General features: G+C 42.5%; 1 protein-coding gene across 1 annotated transcript in view; it reads right to left on the reverse strand.

Moving 5' to 3' along the window:
- Window positions 1-8,118: 8,118 nt before the first annotated feature.
- Window positions 8,119-25,020, reverse strand: part of ap1s3a (adaptor related protein complex 1 subunit sigma 3a) — a 153,542-nt gene continuing 136,640 nt past the window's right edge. The window contains exon 6 of the transcript XR_013579592.1: window positions 8,119-8,179. The gene's annotated coding sequence lies outside the window, so the exon portion shown is untranslated. The remainder of the gene's footprint in view (window positions 8,180-25,020) is intronic.

Consider the following 25,020-nt stretch of genomic DNA (forward strand, 5'->3'; position numbering starts at 1 on the left):
GGTTTCATTCCCTTTTAATGACGATTTAGCCTGAATCATAATGGATACTGGTCTAAACATTAGTAAAGACATTGCAAGGGGCTCTTAGGGTTTCCATCAGTGACTGCACCATGGCCACCTTTCACAAGGGGATTGTACACATTGCCCAGTTGGCCAATTGCTCTGCTGCCCCCTAAAACACACAGTAATTTGCAGTTTGTGCCCAAGGGGTGAAAAGTTCTGGTGCATTTTGTGGCACTTCTATGCTTTTGAGTTGCTTGAGGGGGCAGAAAAGCTTCAGAGGCCCACTCCAATCATATCAATGGAGCTGCTGCTGAACGGTCTTAGCTGCAGAAGAATGCTCACTTTTGACAAACTTTTCCAAGTGCATGGCTGCTTCCCTCACCCCAGCCAGAGAAAACATCATCCCTGCATCCAGTCAGTCCATCCCTGTCAGAATTTTCTATGTTTCAATGAGATCCCCTCTCATTCTTCTAAACTCTAGGGACTACAGGCCTACTTGGCCCAATCTCTCCTCAATCGACAATCCTGCCATCCCAGGAATCAGTCTGGTGAACCTTTGCTGCAATCCCTCTATGGCAAGTATATCCTTTCTTAGGTAAGGAGACAAAAACTGTACACAATATTCCAGGTGTGATCTCACCAAGGCCCAGTATAGCTGCAGCAAGACATCCTTGCTCCTGTACTGAAGTCCTCTCATAATGAAGGCCAACATACCATTTGCTTTCTTAACTACTTGCTACACTGCATGCTTGCTTTCAGTGATTGGTGCACAAGGACATCCAGGTCCCTTTGTACATCAACGTTTCCCAATCCATCACCATTCAAATAATACTCTGCCAAAGAGAGACAGAGAGAGAAACACAGAAAGGGGGAGAGAGAGAGAGAGAGGCACGCACACACGGATAATACACTGAGGGAGGGCTCTCCCCACCCCAGCGTAAATGTTGGGGGTAAGCTCACCTTCACTTGGCCAGTTTTTGCTCCGCTTTAATTTTTCAGCTGACAGGCCTTTAATCGTTATGAAGTGAAACCTCCCCAACTCTCCAGGAGGAAGTCCTGTTTCACCGGACTGCTGGCCAATTGGAGGCCATTCTTTTTCCTACTGAAGCGGATAACTTCACAATTATCCATGTTATACTGCATCTGCCATGCATTTGGCCACTCACTCAATCCGTCTAAATCGCTTTGAAGTCTCTTAATATCCTCCTCACCACTCACGTTCCCAGCAAGTTTTGTGTCGTCAGCAAACTTGGAAATATTAGTTTTGGTCCCCTGTTCTAAATCATTGATATATATTATGATTATGGGACCCAAGCACTGATCCCTGCGGTACCCCACAAGTCAATGCCTGCCACTCCGAAAAAGATCCACTTATTCCTACTCCCTGCTTCCTGTCTGCTAACCAATTCTCAATCCATGCCAATATTTTACACCCAATCCCATGCGCTTTAATTTTACACACTGACATCTTATGTGGCACTTTATCAAAAGCTTTCTGAAAATCCAAATAAGCCACATCCACTGGTTCTCCCTTATCTATTCTGCTAGTTAAGTCCTCAAAAACTCCAGTAGGTTTGTCAAACATGATTTCCCTTTCATAAATCCATGTTGACTTTGTCTAATCCTGTCGATATTTTTTAAGTGTCCTGTTATCACATCCTTTATAATAAACTCTAGCATTTTCCCTACTACTGATGTTAGGCTAACTGGTCTGTAATTCACTGTTTTCTCCCTCCCTCCTTTTTTAAATAATGGGGTTACATTTGTCACCCTCCAATCTACCAGGACTGTTCCAGAATCTATAGAAGTTTGGAAGATTAGAACCAATGCATCCACTATTTCCATGGCCACCTCCTTTAGTACCCTTGGCCGTAGATTATGAGGCCCTGGGTATTTATCAGGTTTCAGTCCCATTAACTTCTCCAGCTTTTTTTTTCAGTAATACTAATTTCCTTCAATTCCTCTTTCTCACTAGACCCTTGGTTTGCTAGTTATTTCTGGGAAGTTATTTCTGTCTTCCTCCGTGAAGACAGAACTAAGTAGCTGTTTAATTGCTTTGCCATATCCTTATAAATTCTCCTGTTTCGGACTGTAAGGGACCTACATTTGTCTTCACTAATATTTTTCTTTTTAGACACATATAGAAGCTTTTAAAGTCCTCTTTTATGTTCCTTGCAAGTTTACTCTCATACTCTATTTTTCCCCTCTTAATCAATCTCTTGGTCCCCCTTTGCTGAATTCTAATCTGCTCCCAATCCTCAGGCTTGCTACTTTTTTTACCACCTTTATATGACTTCTCTTTGGATCTTATACTATTCTTAATTTCTTTTGTTAGCTATAAATTTATTTTGTTAGCCATAATTTCTTCTGTTAGCCAATTGAGAGGAGGCTGATGGGGGTGTGGTTGTGTAAGTGGTAAATGGTCGGATTGGATTTGTCCTGCTTTTTGTGGACAGAGCACACCTGGGCAATTGTACCTATATAGCTATATTGGAACAGCTTGGCTAGGGCTGTGGCTAGTTCTGGAGCATCAGTTTTCAGTACTATTACTGGGATATTGTCAGGGCCCAAACTCTTTGTGGTGCCCAGTGCCTTCAGCCGTTTCTTTATATCAGGTGGAGTGAACCAAATTGGCTAAATGCTAGCATCTCTGATGCTGGGAACCTCAGGAGGAAGGAGAGCTGGTTCATCCACTTGGCATGTCTGGCTGAAGATGGTTGCAAGTGCTTTAGGCTGGTCTTTTGCACTGGCATACTGGACTCCCCCATCATTGAGGGTGGGGCTATTTCTAGACCTTTCATCTCCCATTAGTTGTTTAGTCATCCCCACTGTTCACGAATTGATGTGGCAGGACTGCAGAGCTTTGATCTCATCCGTTCATTGTGGGACTGCTTAGCTCTGCCAATCGCATGCTGCTTCCACTCTGTGGCATGAAATTAATCCTGTGTTGTCAGTTCACCAGATTGACACCTCATTTATAGATATGCCAGGCTGCTCCTGGCATGCTCTCCAGCCAATTGAACTGGGGTTGATCCCTTGTCTTGATGGTAATGGAAGAGTCAGGGATGTGCCGGGGTATGAGGTCACAGATTGGTTGAATACAATTTTGCTGCTGCTGATGACACACAGCACCTCATGGATTACCAGTTTTGAACTGATCAGTTCTGAATCTATCCCATTTAGTTGGGAATAGTAAGAGTATCTCACTCTTATCTCCTCACTGAGAAGGGTATAATAGCCAGCGCTAGCTCAGCACAAAGTGAGATAAAAGCAAAAAACTGCGGACGCTGGAAATCCTGCTGAGTTTTTCCAGGTATTTTTATTTTTGTGCAGCACAAAGTGAGTCTTGGCTATTTTCAAACATTTGCCAATAGGCAGAAACATAGGCTTGGATGAAAGTCTCTCACTTGTCACTTTTTGCGAAAGGCCAGTAGGCTATTATGGCCTCTGGCGCTCCCTTGCAGTGACCAATGATAAATGTTTTCAGCATGAAAATACATTCACAATTTCTCTTTCTTTTGAGAAAAGCATTCCAACACAACCTTAAAAAACAGCCCTCAGAAGCCTGGAGCCCAACAAGAGTTGAATGGCTCAACCCTTAGCCCTGAACCATGTCCAGGCTATCTCAGATTCCCACTCCCAGATGTGCATAACCCACCCCATTGAGCAGGGAAACCGCTCTCACAACCAAGGAGCACAGTAAGAGTATTTTACTCTTCTCCGCCCAGTGAGAAGGGTATAAAAGCCAGGGCCAGCTCAGCAAAAAGTGGGACTTGGCTATTTCCAAACATTTCTGAATAGGCACAAACATAGATTTGGTTAAAGGTTTTTCACTTGCCACTTAATGCAGTAGACCAGAATTTCACACCACTCATTGCATTGGGAAGTATATGAAAGCCTTGCAAATTGGAAGATATGTTTAGCAAAAGGGATACTTAAATATCTTACGTACTGATTCCATCTTTATTGATTTCTGTATATTTATATTATCTGTGTCTTGCTATGTTTTTGCATAATCTCACATAAAAGATCTGATTATAGCCATGCTATGCATTAAAATGGGAAAATAAAATTCATACTGCAGATATTGGAAATCAAACAAGAACAGAAAATGCTAGAAACACTCAGCAGGTCAGGCACAGCATCTGTAGTGAAAAGCAATAAGTCAATTTTCCAGTCATAACACTGCCTGAAATATTAAATTGCTAGATCTCTTCACAGATACTGTGCTTGATTGTTTCCAGCATTTTCTATTTTTGTTTCAGTCTTATGTATTGGCCTGACATACTGTTGGAGTAGACAGGAGAATATGTCAGCATCTTATGTTCTCCCTGGGGTGTTCTATCATAATTATGGAATTATGGGATAGTCCCATGGTATCCTATTCCACTCATGCAATGCATAAGGGTTGCAGTTTTCACTTCAAGGAGACTTGATCTGTTTATGAAAGTTCCCTTTCTGTACATGTTTGAAAAAAGCTCAAACCATAAAAAGACTTCACATAAAATTCTAGACACAAGGCAACATTTTTAATCTCAGCAAATCAAATCAAAGTCATGTGTTATTCATGAAAGCAATCTTTCAGTATTACATAGTAACACCAGTCCATGGATGTGCACAGTTTTACTTATTAAAAACAACGTGAATAAGTACAAAGTATCACTGATTTATACCAATCATGGGGTAATTCAATACTTCCAATTTAATTGTCATTGTTCCCTCAATCATATGTGAGACAGATGCTTCCTTGACTACTCCCTAGATGCACAGATAATTTACAGTCAGTTAAAGCCCACGACAGTTCTTGTTAGATTTCATTGGATTATTAGTCAGTCAAAAGAGTGAAATTATTATTAGTATTCAAACAGTTTAGGTTTAATTCAAAGCTTCCTATTATAAGGAGTTGCTCGGGAGAAAATGGAGAATGCCCGAATAATATTCACTGCAGAATGTTGTTGCTTGGATACATACATGCACACCAGTCTAGTTACCATGGTGGCCATCCTGCACTGATGCTGATCAAAGTGTCCATGTACTTCTCAAAGGAATAATGCATTCTCACAGAAACCCTCTGTTCTGTTTCTAGTTATTTACTTAAAACCTACTTATACCACATGAATATATTTCCTGTGGGAACCAGCCATTGTGATGCAATATGAGAGACGTTTCTGTGGGAATGTGGTGTTGCTCAAATATAAACTTCTGGTAAATTAAATAAGTAAGTGCTGCAGAGATTTCATAACAAAGATAACAAGCTCCTCGATATCTCACTAAAACAAACTAAAATTGGGCTAATCAGAAAGCCTTTCATATTTTTAGTTTATCCAATGCACTTTGGAGGTTAGAAAGTTTGCATCTTCATTAAAAAAATAGTCTTTATTTCTGCTTTGTGTCCCAATTTAATGGCATAGCTATCTCTGGTGAATATTTGGAGTTGGCCATATATTTCAAACTGATCAAATTGTTTCCGCTTAAATACAATAGTAAGGAATATCTTTTAATGGCTCAGTAAGTTTATGGAAAGGCACAAAAGGGTGGGAAGATTCCATGTTTTATTCCCAGCCTGTGCTGTGTTAGCTGATTCAATTTGGGCATGGAGGGAACACTGAAGTTGCACTCAGCTCCCTGGATTTAGGAAAGAGAAAATTGTCTAGTGTTTCTATTTCTGAATGCTGTCCTTGTTAGAATTGTAACGTGCGTGTGTTGGATGATGAGAGGATTGTCCTTGGTTCTGATGTTTCTTGTCATCAAATAACCCATTTGTGTTGGCCGTCAAGGTTCATATATGAATAATGGCCACTTGGATGAGGTACTGGAGGAGCACTAATGACCCTGAGCAATGAGTGGACCCCATTAACTGTCTGTGAAACTACCTCAGCAAAGAGTCAATGCCTTTGTGAGAGGGCAGAACCGTCAAAAATTAGCAACAAAAAGAAAGGGGGTGAAATTGGATAGATCAGTCATCATTGTTTTAATAAAGGTAAGTTTAAATAATAGTATTTTCCTTGCTTTAGATTGGAAATGTACAAAATGGATGCCTTAGTGATGCCTGATATACAGGAAAAAAAAGCAAAATTGTGTTTTGAAGGTATGGCTACTCTCTATAGTCCTATAGTTCAGGGCACCGCTATGCAATGACACACACAGCTTCTAACCACAGATCTGATGAGGTAGACTCATTGCTCAGGGTCAATTTTGAATGAACCAGATGAATGTTGAAGCAGAGATGTCTAGACAGATCAGTGAGAGTAGGTGCTACAATACAGCCCAACCAAAGACTGCTGCACGATGCACAACTTTGCAGTGCAATTAGAAATCATCAAGGAGCATCCTGGAAGAAGACAATAAACAGCAGCAAAGAGACAAGGTATCTTGAACTTAAGGGCTTGAAGCTATACACAATACCACTTTCACTAGAAGCATTCAATAGACTCTCACTGATAATGTCTTCTCCCATTTATCTCTTTGACCCTTGGCAGAAGCTGAGCTCCTTTCTTCGAAATGCCCTCAATAAATAATTCTATACCTACATTGCCTTAACTTCATGTTGAACAATCAAATATCACCTGCTAACATGATATGCAACAACTTAACAAGAACACGCTCTGCATATGGTATAACTTAAGGATAACCAGTTTTTAATTACACTACCTATGGACTGTGTGCCTCATTACTGTGATCTAGCTTAAATCTTTTGACACAGTGACAATATTGTGTGGTTGAATTTAATCTTGTACTGCTTCAATGTGCTCTGCCGATGGCAAGAATATGTGAGATGGCAGGTTGCTGCATGCTGAAGAGACGCTCCAGTGATTGGCCTGTGTAAACAGGGTCCTGAAGTTCCCCTGCAACTGGAGGGGCAGCAAAGCTGCCAGTTCTTCTCAAATGTGCAGTGGGAGGGGAGTTGATAATGGGTCTGGAGTTGTTGTCATTTTGGGGGACAGTAGTATCACCCATGCCCATTCCATACATTTTGAGCTTCTGAACACAACCTTGCAATTTCCACTGATCTGCATAACAACATGACAGATTGAGACTGTTGAAACCCCTATGAAGTGTTCCCTCTATCTGATCAGCAAGCCTGTTGAAAGAAGGGAAGAACATGTTGCACGTTGAAGCCTGAGGTCTCTTTGGCAGCAGTCTGATTCATTTGAGATGCAATGATTGATTGTATGGCCTAGGCCTTGGAGGGCTGTGCTAGAGATGTTCCTGGTGTTGCCAGATGCTCTCAGTGAATTTCAGTGATTTCATATTTTACAGCAATATACCTTTGAGATGGGTCTCTACTCCTCCACACTATGGGGTTGAAATTTATGCTGGGGGTGTTTCTCCTGACAGGAAAGTTGAGTTGTCATTCCTGCCCTTCTTTAAACCACATTTCAATCGTATCTATGATATCAAATTTCCAAGTGTCTATCTGTGCCCTCAGCTTATTTGCCTTATTCACTAGATTCCTTGCACTAGAGTATATGCCAGTAAGCACGGCCAAGCTCCTTTGTTGTTTAGTTACTAGCCTTTGTTTCCTATACTTCTTACAATTGTTCACTAATTTTCTGCCTTTCATTTCAGGTAGCTCTAAAATGAACAAAGGACTTTTCTTTAAATAGTCGCTTGGTAGTACAGATCTTGCATATTCTTGAAAAAAGAGACATGCTGTTGAAGGCTTTTGTCTTGCATTCATCAGGACAGACACAAGAATGTCAAATTTCAAAGGGAGCAACATTTTATATTCCATGAGCAGTGTGAGCATCAGTACCCTGTCTGTCTGTCTCTTTTATCTTTCTTTCTCTCTTAACTCCATCTGTCTTTCCCAATCTTTATTCTGCTTTCTTGTACACGATTTAAATCTAATTTAAACTTTCTGCTTTATACTGCCTGTCTTAGACTCTGCATGGCTCAGTGAGGATTCGTCAATCTGATTGGTCAAAGACACATTGTTTCTTTCTTGCTGATGGATGCTGCTGCTGTCCTGTGGCAAGTGCTGCACTGAAACAGATGCCAGATTAGCGTAAGTCTTCAACTCTAAAGCCTGAAAAACCTTTTGGACAGCTGTCAGTGAGGAAACTGGCAAGCGCCATTCCTTCACTGCTGATTACAAAATCACAGAATCACAGAATCACACAGTGCAGAAGAGGCCCTTCGGCCCATCGAGTCTGCACCGACACGTGAGAAACACCTGACCTACCTACCTAATCCCATTTACCAGCACTTGGCCCATCGCCTTGAATGTTATGATGTGCCAAGTGCTCATCCAGGTACTTTTTAAAGGATGTGAGGCAACCCGCCTCCATCACCCTCCCAGGCAGCGCATTCCAGACCGTCACCACCCTCTGGGTAAAAAAGTTTTTCCTCACATCCCCCTAAACCTCCTGCCCCTCACCTTGAACTTGTGTCCCCTCGTGACTGACCCTTCAACTAAGGGGAACAGCTGCTCCCTATCCACCCTGTCCATGCCCCTTATAATTTTGTACACCTCGATCAGGTCGCTCCTCAGTCTTCTCTGCTCCAACGAAAACAACCCAAGTCTATCCAACCTCTCTTCATAACTTAAGTGTTGCATTCCAGGCAACATCCTGGTGAATCACCTCTGCACCCCCTCCAGTGCAATCACATCCTTCCCATAATGTGGCGACCAGAACTGCACACAGTACTCCAGCTGTGGCCTCACCAAGGTTCTATACAACTCCAACATGACCTCCCTACTTTTGTAATCTATGCCTCGAATGATAAAGGGAAGTGTCCCATATGCCTTTTTCACCGCCCCTCTAACATGCCCCTCTGCTTCCAGAGATCGATGGACACACACACCAAGGTCCCTTTGTATACCCAGGCATATTATTGCAAGAACAATAGTCAGAATTTGAACGCAGACACAAAGCAGTTCATGGGTTTACCAGATGATCATGGAATAAACTACTGACAACTTGAAGTAGTGTTGCAGATACCCAGCCAGAAGAGCAGGCATCTTTAATTGTGGGTGTCTTGCTTTACTGGGGTCTCCAAGGTTATATCCATTTGCAAGATGCTTGAAATTTTACTACTTTAAAAGCCATAAATGTACGGAGGAGGTTTAGGATTAGGCTCATCTAAAAGCAAGGCCAAAAGTGAACATTACATTCAACGCTGAGTGAGATGGATTTCTGATCTACAAAGGAGTCAAGGGTTATGGAGGGCAGGCAGGAAAGTGGATTTGAGGCCATGATCAGACCAGCCATGATCTTATTGAATGGTGTAACAGGCTCAAGGGGCTGATTGGCCTATTCCTGTTCCTATTTCCTGGGCAGAATCTTCTGGTTGGCGTGCGGGGGTGGGCCCCGCATACCGACGCGTAAAATGACACCTGGTGACTTCAGGCGTATGTCCCGACATCACCGCGCGTCATTCCGATCTTCAGTTCGGCGGATGCGCACCGGAGTTGGCTGCGCGCCCGCCGAACTGTCAAAGGCCTATTAAGGCCATTAATCAACTAATTGAAGTACTTGTCAGGGCTGCTTGTCCAACCTTAATGTTGGTGGGCAGGCGAAGAGCCCAGGCGGCCTTTGCATTTTTCATGGAACCTCATCCACGGGTGGGGTGAGGTTTCATGAAGGGTTTCTAACTTTAATAAAAATTTTTATTAAAATTTGTAGACATGTCCCAGCTTATGTGACACTGTCACATGAGGGGACATGTCTGAATATTTTCAAAAAGTCTTTTTTACAATTTTTCATAATCAAATTAATCTCCCTGAGGCTGCTCTGTGTCTCAGGGAGATTTCTGTGCTCTTCTGCTTGCGTGCGCAAAAGAGCACAGGACCCGACTCTTCCTCCTCCTCCCACCTGCACAGGTAATGCTGAGCCTTAATTGGCCCACCCACATAAAATGGCGGCACGCAATTGATCACAGGCGGCAATCAGCTGCACGCCCGCCCGCACCCACTCCTGCTCAGCCCGCCCAGCGGGAAGAAAATTCTCCCCCATGTGTTCTTATGCTCATTACTTATGCTAGCAGAAGTAACTCCCTGGGCAGTGTGAGAAGACATCTGGGCAGCAAATGGGGAAGTCTGGCTCATCAAATGGCTTTTTCTGAAGCAGAGATAAGAACCTCTTGTAAATTGGTGCTGAAGATCTTTCATGATAGCAATATAAGCACATGCGTGAGATTCAGTATTAGTTTGAAGAACCTATTTTGGTAGATCCACTACATATTTCCAAGAAATTTCTATATTGGAGATTGCATTTTAGATAGATGGCTATGCATAATTGGGTTGTGGATTTCTCCATAAAGGAAAATGCACTTGGGTTTTGTTATGACTTCCTATAACAAATCCTTCGATCAAGATGTCAATGGACCAAAAGGTTCAGTCACAGTAGAATTGGTTTCCTACTGGATATGGACATGCACAGTAAGCATTCAAAAGGCTTTACAATAGCCTAACTAATTACGCAGAGCAGCAGTCAATTTGCAATGGAAGCATTCTGTGACACATTTACTTTGCCAAACTACTTGTATAAGGTAGGTAGCATTATCTTAGCTGACTCCACTGAATGGTTCAGATTGCACTGAGACTTTGTGCCACCTCTGTATCATTTCCCCATAGGAAAGATACCCTGGAATGTCAAAAGGCACAAAGCAGCAGTGCAGACTTGGAAAATTAGGGGACTTGCCAGTGCTCCATTATAAATCTGTACTGAAAATAATCTTCTTCCCAAAGTTTGCCCGGAATAATGAATTCTCGCCCCCCAGAAACAAATCTAAGAGATCCCAGTAATTGCTAAATAAAATGACATTAGATCAAGTGAATATATAATTAAGTCCAACTTTGGAAGGTGCATCAAGATTGGACATGTCTTGGGGATGAGCGCAAAGTCTGTACCACACTTTTTCGCCATCATAAACACTATGGAAAATCTCCTCTTTTATTTGTCAGCTAGCCACATATGCTGTAAATCTGATAGAATTTGCAGGATTCTTATCTGAATATTCCTCTATTAAAATGTGAATTAATGCAGTTTCCTGGATGTCCAATTACTGGAGAGGCAGGTCCACTAGGGTGCAGCTGCTAATGCTTGCAGTAGTTGTAAACCATTTTCCTGATGGTTTATGTTTCTGTTGCCCATGGTAACAATTTGTTCCTTTGGACTTGTTTTGCACTGGCCTGTAGCTCCTGAAATTTTCCTGGAGAAGCTAGTTGCTGTTGTTCATTTGTCTTGGCTTCTTGTTGTTAGTGGCTTCTTTCTTAGCTTTCGCTGTCGTGCATGTCAGCTGGTTAGGTATGTCACCCTGTATGAGGACATGAAAAGGAACAAAGCTTTTTCAGTTAATGCTGCTAATGAGAGTGCCAGTGATTATTCCAAATTCCATAAAAGACCTGCTGTGCTTTTGGGCTGGATTTTACTCAGCCCCCCTGGAAGGAAAGTCAACCGGCCCCTACACACCCAAAAGAAGCCCATCCCGCAGCCATAACGTGCTCCGGGCAGGCTAAGCAAAGCGATAGTGGGACTTCCACCCCGCAGAGGGAGAAAGTCCCGCCCTTGAGAGCTGTCAGTCAATCGGTTTGACTGGCAGCTCCAGCAGTCCTGGCAGTGCCAGAGCTCAGTAGTGGGCACTGCCAAGGGACTGCAAGCAGGTCGAAGCAGAGAGATGATGGATGCAGGAGCCAGTGACAGGCTTTTTTGGGTGGGAAGGGATCAGGCAGTTTAGGGAGGAGCCAAAAGGGTTTGGGGACACTGGTTTTGGAGAACAGGTGGGAGGGAATAAAAGGGGGGAGGTAAAGCTTTGGGGGTGGTGCCCCTGCTGTACAAAGGACATCCCCCCCAAAGGACCTCTCTGCCTTCCCACCTTTTAAATACTTGTGTTTAAAAAACAGCCTGCCAACTCCGGCCTGCCTGCCCACGCCAACCATATTAGGGAGTGGGCAGGTATATTATCCTGGTCAATTGACTTGTTATCAAGCTCAACTGGCCCTTAATTATTTATTTTAAAATGATGGGCGGGCTGCCAGTGTTAGCGCCGCACATCTACCATGTTATAGGAGACAGCTCAGGGATGGGTGTGAAGGTGTGAAAGGTGTGATTGGCTTGCCACCCAATGCATTTTATATGCCACCCCCCAACTCCCTGCCAAAAACACACCCAGGCATACAATCCAGCCCCTGGAATAGAATGTACCACCTGATAAATTTAATTGGGAAAACTGGCATGTTGTAGAATTACTGACCAGTTGGCTTTCTACAATCTAATCACAAAAATGGGAGAAGAATTGTTCTGGTTGCCAAGCGCAACAACATATTCTTTTTGATTGCACTTACAATTTCATGACACATTGGTCCCTGATTTCCTCAGGAGTTCCAGCACTGTAACTTTGAAGAGAATTTTCCACTGAGAATGCAGAATCTCTGCTTCTTGCAAGGCCAGTGACATCTCTCCAGTGTAGAGCCAGGATGTGAGCAGCATGCCTCATCCAAAACAAATTGCACGCACATTTTATGTATATATTGATGGCAGCTCTTACATGTAGGAGGGTCTTCTAGTGGAAGCAAAGAGTTTCTGTGCGTTGAGGTCATCCTCTAACTGGCACTGCCACTGATCAGAGGCTAAGGGTTCACTTAGGATTCCTGAATGAGTCAGGAACACATGCAATTGACTGGAATGAATGCCGTCCCAGGTACAGAGCATCATACAGTTACAATTATGAGGTTTTTAAATTGTTACGATCTGGGACTGTGTCTTTAAGTTTAAGGTAAAATAAAGGAGGTCATGTGACCTGTTCTGAAGTCTGCCTGACAGTAAACCTGGCTGGTTTGATTGGTAGTGATCATAGGAAGGCTTATGTTATTCTACTAGGAAGAAGGTGCAAGGTACTTATGCTTAGAGATAATGGCAGATAAAACAGGTGTGGACAGAGAAGTGTGAGATTAGAAACCTAAACCTCATTTGCTAGGAGAAGCATTTGAGTCCAGCATCTGATTGATCCCTGCTAATAGGATGTACTAATCAGAGCAATATTTTTATTAAATGTCTAGGTATCTTTATTATATAATATAAATTATGATCTCGGTAGAGACCAGTAATGCTTTTTTCTTAGATCTGAAAACCTAGGTATTTATTGCAAGAATGAAGCCACAAGGTTCAAAGTTTAAAACAAAAACATTTTACTACACCAAATATCAAAGAGCATGATTACTAACAACTACAGTCTATCTTAAGTAGCCTGTTATATAAAATATATTGAAAGCACAATGAACACAGATACTTATACTTTACACCAAACCTTAACTCAAATTTCCTTCTACACCCATTTGACTTACACCCCAATAACTCAAGTCAGATACTTATCAAACATTGGAAGATTGCCCACTTGGTCTGAGTACTATTTCCAAAGATTCGTATAAGGGCTGAGATTTCTCAGGCCTTTTGCTTACTTCTGGCAATGTTGTCCATTCAACTCTCCATCCAAATCTCTTAGATTCCCAGTTCAACACAGCTGTTGTTAACATCTTAAGCATAAACACCGCAGATCAGAACTCTCCTTGGCCTAATATTCTTCTGCTCTGGAGTCTTGCATCTGAAGCTCTCTCTTCTCAGCTTCACGATCCCAGAAGTTCACCTCAATGTTAGCAGAGTCCCTCAGTTACCAAGATTTATACACCCTTTTAGCCAGCATACACAGAATTTCAATGGAACTCTGCTTGAAAGACATGTTTCCTGCACTCAGCTTGTTTTAAAACAAAAACTCTACTTGGAACCTGAGCCACACCCACAATCTACTCTCCCTACAATTGACTTCTTGTTGACCCTTTCTCTACTGTTTATCTCCCAGGCCACATGATCACTTACTGGAAGCCCGGTGCTTTACCTAGAGAAACATAGTTCTTAAAGCGACCATGATTCCAACCTAAAATATAGGGTTTTTTCCCCCAAAAGCACATGGATCATCACAAAATGTGTTAATTAATCTTATAAATGCCTGGTATCATTGAATGATGTAGGACACTTGAAGTAATGAGGCTCATATGAATTGAGAAATGTTTCTGACACCTTATTTTTATTGAATTAAAGCAAGGGGAAATGTTTATTTCAGTTGGCTATCATGGTCATTGTTATTTCGCAGGAATGTAATTGACTGCAGTGAAGGTGAGTGATTCTGAACTTTAGTTGGTTTTCAATTACTAGCCTATACCTTTTGACTGATTCCTCACCACATTAAAAAAGAAAGCTGCATTTTAAGTGAATAGCTCAGGATCAGTATTGAATGGATTTTGTTGACTTCTTTGAGGCTTTTTACATGTTATTCACATCTGTGATGATAATGACTTGTGACTTTCCACAAACACAGAAACAGGCTCTTACTGCTTCAATACAAGTGTAATACACTTAGTAGCACCAAGACTCTGTAATACATATTGTAGCAGGATTAATTTTTAATCACTTTTTTTGAAATAGGGAACAAAATGGCAAAAGTAATCTGAAGATAATTTGAATTAATGCTATCAACTAGACCAATTTTGTATGAATTAATTCACAAGAGAACCCTCCTGACAAGTATAGATGCAATAATTATGTAGGGTTACATAGGAAGTGATATGAAATACATCAAATACATCATGAGTTAAGACTGCACTTTAATCAAGGATTCAACCTATGTTGTAAAGCACTGAGTGGTTTATGGGCATCATGTTGAACCTTGATTAAATCACATTCAGGAATCTATGATTTTTAAAAATACCAAAGAAATTCAATTGGTTGTTGTGCCTGAAAATTTCAGGTGCTGACCTCTTGCGCCCCATCTACTGCAAGTAATTGGGTCTTGATATTAGAAGCAAACTCTTTGCATGTGTCCACATCATCTACCTGAAAGAGACATTAGATCCCTTATATATAAAAATCAAGGCCATAGAACCCTGGTATAAAATTTGAGTACAAATGATCAGAGCTTGCCTCATGCATGTTGTACTCTGACTGAGCAAACTAACCGTAATTCTTAAATGGATGACCGAAAGCTGCAATGGCCAAAAAACCTTTAAAAAGTTACATTCCTGCAGAACCAGAAGGAGCAAGAAGCCACTTCGACTTCCCACCTCTACTTTACCTCCTCTTCCCAGAACCTACCTACGGGTTGGTTTGGAGTGGAAATAGAGGGAACTCATCTTCTACCATTTGGTGAGCAATATTTTTATTATTCATTTTAGGGATGTGGGTGGCAAAACCAGCCCATCCCTAATTACCCTTGAGGAAGTTGTGGTGAGCTGCTTTCTTGAATTGCTGCCATCCATGTGGTGCAGGGACACCCATAGTGCTGTTAGGGAGGGATTTCCAAGATTTTGACCCAACAGCAGTGAGAGAATGGTGATATGGCTCTAAGTCAGAATGGAGAGTGATGTGGAAGGGAACTTGCATGTAATGGTGTTGCCATGCATCTCCTGCCCTTGTTCTTCTAAGATGGTAAATTTTGCGGGTTTGGAAGGTGCTATCGAAGAAGCCTTGGCGAGTAGCTGCAGTGCATCTTGTAGATAGTATACACTGCTGCCACTGTGTGTCAGTGGCCAAGTGAGTGAATGTTTAAGATGCTGATCAGGCAGGCTGCTTTGTCTTGGAAGGTGTTGAGTTCAGAGTACTGCTGAGTTGCATTCATTCAGGTAAGTGGAGAGTATTCCAACATATTTCTGACTTGTGCCTTGTAGTTAATGGACACGCTTTAGGGAGTCAGCAGGTGCTTGGCACAGAATTCTTAGCCTTTCACTTGCTCTTGTAGCTACAGTATATATATGGCTGGTCCAGTTCAGTTTCTAGTCAATGGTAACTCCCAGAATATTAATAGTAGGGGATCCCGTCATGGTAATGCTGCTGAACATACAGGGCAGATGGTTAGTATGTCGTCATTGTCTGGCACTTGTGTGGTGTGAATTTTACTTGCTATTTATCAGCCCAAGTCTGAATGCTGTCCAGTCTTGCTGCCCATGGACACAGACTGCTTCAGTGTTTGAGGAGTTGCGAATGGTACTGAAAACTGTGCAAGTCATCGCCAACCATCCTCACTTCTGACCTTATGATGGAAGGAAGGTCATTGATGAAGCAGCTGAAGATGGTTGGGCCTAGGACACTACCCTGAGGAACTCCTGCAGTGAAATCATGGGCTGCTAATAATGTGCCATACTAATTGACTTCAGAAATGTTACCTTCTGAAAGTAAACTCAAAGTTCATCAGTTTTTCCTAATTACCTTTCTCAAAACATGCCTATCTATTTAAAGTAACAGTTCCTCTATTGAATCCCTTTTAGATTTATGAACATATGAACATACAAATTAGGTACAGGAGGAGGCCACTCGGCCCCTTGAGCCTGCTCCGCCATTCAATAAGATCATGGCTGATCTATTGTGACCTCCCACCTACCCCCGATAACCTTTCACTCCCTTAGTTACCAAGAATCTATCTACCTCTGTCTTAAAAATATTCAAAGACTCTGCTTCCACTGCTTTTGAGGAAGAGAATTCCAAAGACTCGCTACCCTCTAAGAGAAAAAAATTATCTTCATCTCTCTTTTAAATGAGCAATCCCTTATTTTTTAAACAGTGACCCTTAGTTCAAGATTCTCCCACAAGAGGAAACATCCTTTCCACATACACACTACCAAGACCCCTCAGGATCTTATATGTTTCAATCAAGTTGCCTCTTACTCTTCTAAGCTCCAGTGAATACAAGTCTAGCCTTACCAACCTTCCCTCATAAAATAACCTGCCCAGGTAGTAGTCTGGTAAACCTTCTCTGAACTGCTTCTAACACATTTACATCATTCCTTAAATAGGGAGACTACTACTGTACACAGTACTCACCAGTATTCTGTACAACTGAAGCATAACCTCCCTACTTTTATATTCAATTCCCCTTGCAATAAACAATAATATTCTATTAGCTTTCCTAATTACCTGCTGTACCTGCATACTAGCCTTTTGTGATTCATGGATGAGGATACCTAGATCCCTCTAAGTCCCAGAGCTCTGCAATCTTTCACCATTTAGATAAAATGCTTTTTTATTCTTCCTGCCAAAATGAACAACTACATATTTGCCCACATTATACTCCATTTGCCAGATCTTTGCCCATTTGCTGACTTCTCTCCCCAAACTAAAGTTGGGCAGGATTTTCCGTTCGTCAGGTGGACCCAGCAGGCAGGCTGGCCTGGGAGCAGCCGGGAAAAGGTCCACTGCCCGCGATCGGCCCCCGACCGTGAATTCACACTGGCTGGCCAATTAATGGCCAGCTAGCCATTAGTAAAAGGCGAGCTGAAATGCCCAGCGCTGCCAGGATGGGGTTGGGAGGAGTGTGAGCGCTGAAGCCTGCGCATGCACAGGGACCGCGTGCTGAAAGCTTCCTGAGGGCATAGGGCTGCCTCAGGGAACTGAAGAATTGTGTAAAGGAAAATAAAGATTTTAGAAATGATATAAACATATCCCCACATGTGACTCAGTCACATTAAGAGAGACATGTTTAAAATGAAGTTGAACATTTTTTTCTGGCTTTTTATTTACCGTTGGAAACCTTATCGTGCCCATGGATGAAGTTTCATGAAAAATGCAAAGGCCACCTGGCCAACTCGCCTGCCCACCAACCGAACGGGCAGTGAAAAGTACAAATTAGAGTAGGGCCCATAAGGGACCATGGGGGCAATCTATGGATAGAGCCAGATGACATCGCTAGAGTGTTGAATGAATACTTCACATCCATCTTCACCCAAGAGAATGAGGATGAAGGTATCAAACTCGGGAAGAGAGACTGCGAGGTTCTTGAGCAAATTGATATAGGGAGTGACAAGGTATTGGAGGTGTTGGCAGGCTTAAAAGTGGACAAATCTCCAGGTCCGGGTGATTTGTGTCCCAGATTGCTGAGGGTGGCAAGGGAGGAGATCGCAGGGGTACTGACCCAAATTTTTAATTCCTCTCTGGCCATGGGGGAGGTGCCAGAGGACTGGAGAACAGCTAATGTGGTTCCGCTATTTAAGAAGGGTTGTAGAGATAGGCCAGGGAACTACAGGCCAATGAGTCTCACGTCAGTGGTAGGGAAACTATCGGAGAAAATTCTGAAGGAGAGAATCTACCTCCACTTGGAGAGGCAAGGTTTGATCAGGGATAGTCAGCATGGCTTTGTCACAGGGAGGTCATGCCTAACAAATTTGATTGAACTTTTTGAGGAGGTGACCAGGTGTGTAGATGAGGGTAGTACACCTGATGTAGTTTATATGGATTTCAGCAAAACCTTTGACAAGGTCCCACATGGGAGACTTATAAAGAAGTCAAATGCACATGGGATACAGGGTAAGGTGGATTCAAAATTGGCTTAGTCGTAGGAGACAGGGGGTGATGACAGAAGGATACTTTAGTGACCGGAAGCCAGTGTCCTGTGGCGTACCACAGGGATCTGTGCTCGGTCCCCTATTATTTGTCATCTATATAAACGACATAGTTGACTATGTGGGGGATAGGCTTAGTAAGTTTGTAGATGACACAAAGATTGGCCGGGTGGTTAACAGTGAGGTTGAGTGTCTTGGGCTACAGGAAGATATAGACGGGATGGTCAAATGGGCAGATAAGTGGCAGATGCAATTTAACCCTGAAAAGTGTGAGGTGATACACTTTGGAAGGAGTAATTTGAAAAGGAAGTATTCAATGAATGGCATGACACTAGGAAATTCTGAGGAATAAAGGGACCTTGGCGTGTGTGTCCATAGATCTCTGAAGGTAGAGGGGCATGTTAGATAGGTGCTGAAAAAACCATATGGGACACTTCCCTTTATCAATCGAGGCATAGATTACAATAGTAGGGAGGTCATACTGGAGTTGTATAGAACCTTGGTGAGGCCACAGCTGGAGTACTGTGTGCAGTTCTGGTCGCCACATTATAGGAAGGATGTGATTGCACTGGAGGGGGTGCAGAGGAGATTCACCAGGATGTTGCCTGGGATGAAACATTTAAGTTATGAAGAGAGGTTGGATAGATTTGGGTTATTTTCGTTGGAGCAGAGAAGACTGAGGGGTGACCTGATCGAGGTGTACAAAATTATGGGAGCAGCTGTTCCCCTTAGTTGAAGGGTCAGTCACAAGGGGATATAAGTTCAAGGTGAGGGGCAGGAGGTTTAGTGGGGATATGAGGAAAAACGTTTTTACTCAGAGGGTGGTGACGGTCTGCAATGCACTGCCTGGGAGGGTGGTGGAGGCGGGTTAGCCTCACATCCTTTAAAAAGTACCTGGATGAGCACTTGGCACATCATAACATTCAAGGCTATGGGCCAAGTGCTGGTAAATGGGATTAGGTAGGTAGGTCAGATGTTTCTCAAGTGTTGGTGCAAACCCGATGGGCTGAAGGGCCTATTCTGCACTGTGTGATTCTGTAATTCTGCGAATTACTTGCCTAAGGGCCTTAATAGGCCTCTGAATTGTTGGCGGATGCGCTGACAACTCTTGCACGTGCCTGCTGACCGAAATGTTGCAGGAGTGCACAATGACATCAGGATGTGTGATTTTATGCCCAACTGGGTTGGGTGCACTCCCGCCCTGGGACGTAAAACCCCCCTTGGTTTTTCCACAACACAGCAGATGGCAGTTTTAAGATGACATCAATAAGAATTCACTGGACTCTTGTTTAAAACTGAAGAAAATTTTCTGACTTTTATTCAATAGCATTCTCACCGGTATGTTGTAGATAGCATGTTTTAATCCATGCTGATACAATAAGATGCTGTGTTGGCTGAGCATGAAGTTCAGATTAAAAATTGAGATAAACTGCTGGACCTTTTGGTACTGATGATAATGGGTAGTCTTTTTCCTGCTTTATGATGTGTACCCTAGTCCTACACCAAGATCCTGGATGGCAGCTCACTGGTCTCTTGCAATATTCACCACTTACAATTATTGTTACCGTTGTTGTCATTGCCAGTGCCACTCAAGTCTCCTATTCCCTAGGTCACTGGCCCCCACAGTCATAGCTATGTTTTCCCTTTTTCCCCACAATCTCATTTGGCCAGGAGCAGCCAGAAATGATTCAGAAAGCAAAGGAGGCAAATACAATGTGCTATCAAGTCACATAAAGCTTTTTAATATGGGACAATGCAAATGGATCAACACAATACCAAACTCCAGAATTTGATTTGAATTTGGTAATGTGATTTATTTTTTGAAAATAATCAATGACATCTGTTTATAATCTATATTATAACATAACCTGTTTGATTCTGGAGATCCTCAAAAAATTCTCGTGTACCAAAGGATAAGTGTCAGATTAACATCACCCGCAAAATGAGATGTTTTTCTCACTGCTAACCTGAACATCATTCGATTGCCTCTCTTGTTGAAAATTCCTTTCCCCGAACTTGATACTGCTCTGCATCAGAGATGTTCACACAAAGCCCTGGGCAGCAGGGGAATTGCCCATCAGAAGTTGAAATTTTCCAGGCAACCCCCATGTGGGTCAACACATCAGGACTTCCATAGGTTCCCGACGCACATCTCAGTCGTATGCCCGATTTCTGACGATCCTGAGGCCAGAAGGTTTGGGCCATGATAATATATCCGCTTCCTAGTATTTGTACACTCATTTCTTACTAAATTATATACAGGCTCCTCTCAGGGCGCTCTGAATGATGGCTGCTAACCAACCCTGCCACCTCCTCCCATGCCCTCTTAGTGAAGTGTGGTGGCCTTCTCCTCCCATCTCTGCAGACAAGGGTGTCCCTCCTGGCAGCCACCTCCTCCAGCAGGATGGTGAGGCACTGACCTGAAAAGCGGGAGGCCGAGTGCCCACCCGACCTGCCCTCCCGCCCGGCGTCTCAAGCCACACTAGACTCCATTGAGACAACGCAGAACAGGCGTCCTTCTGTTGTAGCCTTTCTGGGCTGCCTGGGCCGTTTTTAAACCGGCTTCTGGGTCACCATTGTACCCGGTGGCCAACAACTATCTGTCCCCGCTCAGCCGTTCCCGACCAGTGAAGTGCCGTGTTTCACACTGGGCAGGCCTTAATTGGGCCGCCAGCGTGAAATCGCAGTCGGAGGCTGAGCGCGGGAGGCGGACGGTTTCCTGGCTGCTCCCGGGCGCACTCACCACGCCCACCCAACGACTTCAAAATTCTGCCCTATGTATCTATATTAAAATGTTACTTGTGAGGGGTCTCACCAAATGGCTTCTTGAAATTGGATTACATAACACACAATCCATTTTCCTATTCTACAGTCATGACAACCTTTTAAAAATCTAATACTTTTGACAGGCATGACTCATACTTCCTAAATCTTTGCAAATGCTCATCTATCATGTTCAATTTAGGCAAATGTCCCTGAATTGCATCACTTATTATTGGCCTCCAATATCTTCCCTACAACTAATATAAAGTTAACAGGTACATACCAGTGAGGGTCATGCTTCAGTTCTTTCATTAGCAGCGAACCTATAAACACTATTTTCCCTGATGGAAATCTCTGAGCCCCCCCATCTCTGAGATTACTGGCAACTCTCCCACTGTTTCCACCTTCATATGTTTTTTTACATCTTTTGATGTACTGTGTGAGTTCTAAGGGCTTAATTCTTTCTTAATTTCTGTAATTAATCATGTGCCATCTGTGACTTTAGATTCAGTCAGTAAATCTGACAGGCATCGCCCAATTTTTTATTGGAGGAGTTGAAATAATAATTTTTTTGTGAAGACTGGAAAAACAATATATTCCATTCTCAGGTACATGCCCTGTTTGCTGTTTTTTTTAACTGTAAGAGGTTTGATCACCTATTTAAGCCTTGGTATACAGTATTTCATTGTCAACTTGCAGATTTTAATTAAATTTCTAACGGTGGCTTTAAGGGGATTTCAGAAAGACTGCTTCAACTTTTAGAAGATGATGCAATCCGTAATTGTTGTTTATATGCAATAGAATTACATTACATTCACCAAATATATAATGTAAGACCTCTTTTAGTCCCTAATAGCAGCACAATGAATTACCTTTTCTGCTTTACTGTTTTCTTTGTTAATTAAATTATTTACCAATTTTACATATTCCAAACCCCATCACTTCCTGATTTCTTAATATTTTCTTTCTTTTGCTGAAGTTCAGGTCTAGAAGTTATCCACTTGATTCTTGTGGATTTGCCCACAGCAAATGTTCTAATTTTCCATATTTTATTAACTGTTACCTGGCTAATGTAATTACCCAGAATCTCAATTATTGTATGGCTACTCTTCCCATTTTGAAAGTGGATCGTTCACATTTATTAATTGGGTGGATACATTCCATCTTGTATAACTTTATCAATATAGACAACTCATTAAAAAAATCTAATAATGTACACAATGCTGTATGCATTTGAACTTTTAAGTACAAACTAGTAAATCTCCTGTTGTGTGGCTCACAGGTATCCTGAGACCTGAAGTGCAGTTTCCGATGTTTAACATGCTCCCCTGCAGGAACTTTTGCATGTGACTACCTTGAGGTAAAATGTTACATTTCTAACACTAAAAAATACACGGATACCTTTCTCTAGTTTCTCTCCCAACATCCCTCATCTTGTCCATGAAACTCACCTCATGCTCCCTCAACCCAATTCCCACGAAACTACTGACCAACTTAACTCCTCTCCTGGCTCTCATGTTAGCTGATACTGCTAATGGTCCTTTCTCCTCAGGTGCTGTCCACCCTTCCTTCAAATTTGCTGTCATCACCTCACCCCTCGAAAAAGAAACCTTGACCCTTTTTCTTATTAAACTACCGCCCACTTGCAATCTCCCATTTTGCTCCAAAGTTCTCAAATGTGCTGTTGTCTGCAAAATCTGTTCCCATTTTCCCAGAACTCCGTGTTTGAATCCCTTCAATCAAGTTTCCATCCCAGCCACAATTCTGAAATGGTTCTTGTCAAAGTCAGAAATGACATCCTCCTTGACTGTGACAAGGCTAACCTAGTTGTCCTTGTCATTTTTGACCTGTATTCAGCCTTTGACATGGCTGATCACACCATCCACTTACAAAATCTCTCCATTATTACCCAGTTGGGTGAATTTGCCTCGTTTCATTTTTACCTATTTAATCATAGCTAAAGAATCGCTTGCACTGGCTTCTCTTTCCCCTCTCACACTGTTACCTCTGGTATCTCCAATGAACTACTCTTGCTCCCCTTCTATTTATCATATACATGCGGCCCTTCAGTGACATCATCTGTAAACACATGGTCAGTTTCCATGCATGAAGACCCCCAGCCCTACCTCACCACCACCTTTCTCAAACCCCTCTACTGTCTCTATATTGGCTGATTTGTTTGACTTTTGTCCAACATCCAATACTGGATGAATAGAAATTTCCTCAACAAAATATTGGAAAGACCAAAGCCGTTGTCTTCAGTTACCACTACAAACTCTGGTTCCTAACTACCGAATCAAGACCTCTTCCTGGCAACTGTCTGAGGCTGAACCCAACTCTTTACAACCTTGGTATCATATTTGACCCTGAAATGAGCTTCTGGCCACATAGTTGCACCATCAGTAAGATTGCCTACCTCTTCCCCTATAATGTTGCATGACTCCACCCCTGCATCAGCTCATCTGTTTCTGAAACTCTCAATCATACCTTTGTTACCTCCACACTTGATGATTCCAATGTACTCCTGGCTGGCCTCCCATTTTCTGCCATCCCTTTTTGAGGTCATCCGAATCTTTGCTGTCTGTGTCCAACTTGCATCAATTCTCATTTACCCATCAACTCTGTGCCTGCTGACCACATTGGCTCCCAGTTAAGTAATACCTTGCTTTTAAAATTCTTATCCTTGTTTGCAAATCCCTCCACGGCCTGGCTCCTGCCTATCTCCGTACTCTCCTCAACCCCACAACCCTCCCAGATGTGTGCTCTCCTCCAGTTATGTCTCTTAAGCATCCCTGATTTTAATTACTCCAGCTTTTATCAGCTGCCAAGTCTCTAAGCTCCGAATCCTTCCCTAAATCTCTCTGCCTTACTTTCTTCCTTTAAAACATTCTTTAAAACCTACCTCCTCAACTCCTGTGAAGCACATTGAGAAATTTCACTGTGGTAATGGCAGTTTGTTGATATTATGACCCTGATATTTACAAGGGTTTGGGTGAGAGTGAAAACAAGCAAGGAATGCTTGAAGGCTGAGGATACAGAGGTCCCGCCCAAGAGGCTGAGGATACAGAAATCCAAGAAGCTGAGGATACGGTGTTCCTGCCCAAGAGGCTGAGGAGACAGAGGTCCAAGGGACTGAGGATGTAGAGGTCCTGTCCAAGAGGCTGAGGGTACTGAGGTCCTATCCAAGAAGCTGAGGGTACAAAGCTCCTGCCCAAGAAGCTGAGGGTACAAAGCTCCTGCCCAAGAGGCTGATGATGCAGATGTCCTTCCCAAGAGGTTGAGGATGCAGAGGTCCTATCGATTTTAATGGAAGGATCTCATTATCATTTTGCTTTCCTGCCACCTTGATAGGCACTGTTATGACCCATGTGGCAGTTGGTAAAGCGGAGTTATTTAAAAATTCTGGAGAGAAACTTTAAACAACTACCATAACCAATAATTCTGAGTGTTATGTTTGAGATGCAACTCTAAACTCAGGAATCAGACTATTAGTTCCTGAGGCTTTACATTAACTAATTGAAACATTTTATTAATTTACACGAGTTAAAATATATACACATGGCTACAAATTACTACTATCATAACTTTTAACAAATTCCCAAACTAATCTCCATTAAGGCAACAATAATCCATGGACTAAATCAAACACCAGGCAAAGCATTTTCACCTTACAAATTCAAAATGAGGTTCTTTTCACTGTGGAGCCAATTGGACCATTTGGAAGCTTAGAGCTGCCTTTTGATCTTACATTGCCTCTGCCTGCACACCCAAAAACGACTGAAGTTATACCTACCACCACTGATTGAATTCAAATTCTCATTGTCTCACCAGCCTCTTTGAACTTTATCTTTTAACAATGAAACCCCTTTCATTGTACCAATTTTATTAGTAATATGGCTTGATAGCTGCCAGAAAAGCATCAAGTTTTC

The sequence above is a fragment of the Cetorhinus maximus genome, chromosome 19 (genome assembly GCF_964194155.1).
Source record: "Cetorhinus maximus chromosome 19, sCetMax3.hap1.1, whole genome shotgun sequence".
Lineage (NCBI taxonomy): Eukaryota > Metazoa > Chordata > Chondrichthyes > Lamniformes > Cetorhinidae > Cetorhinus > Cetorhinus maximus.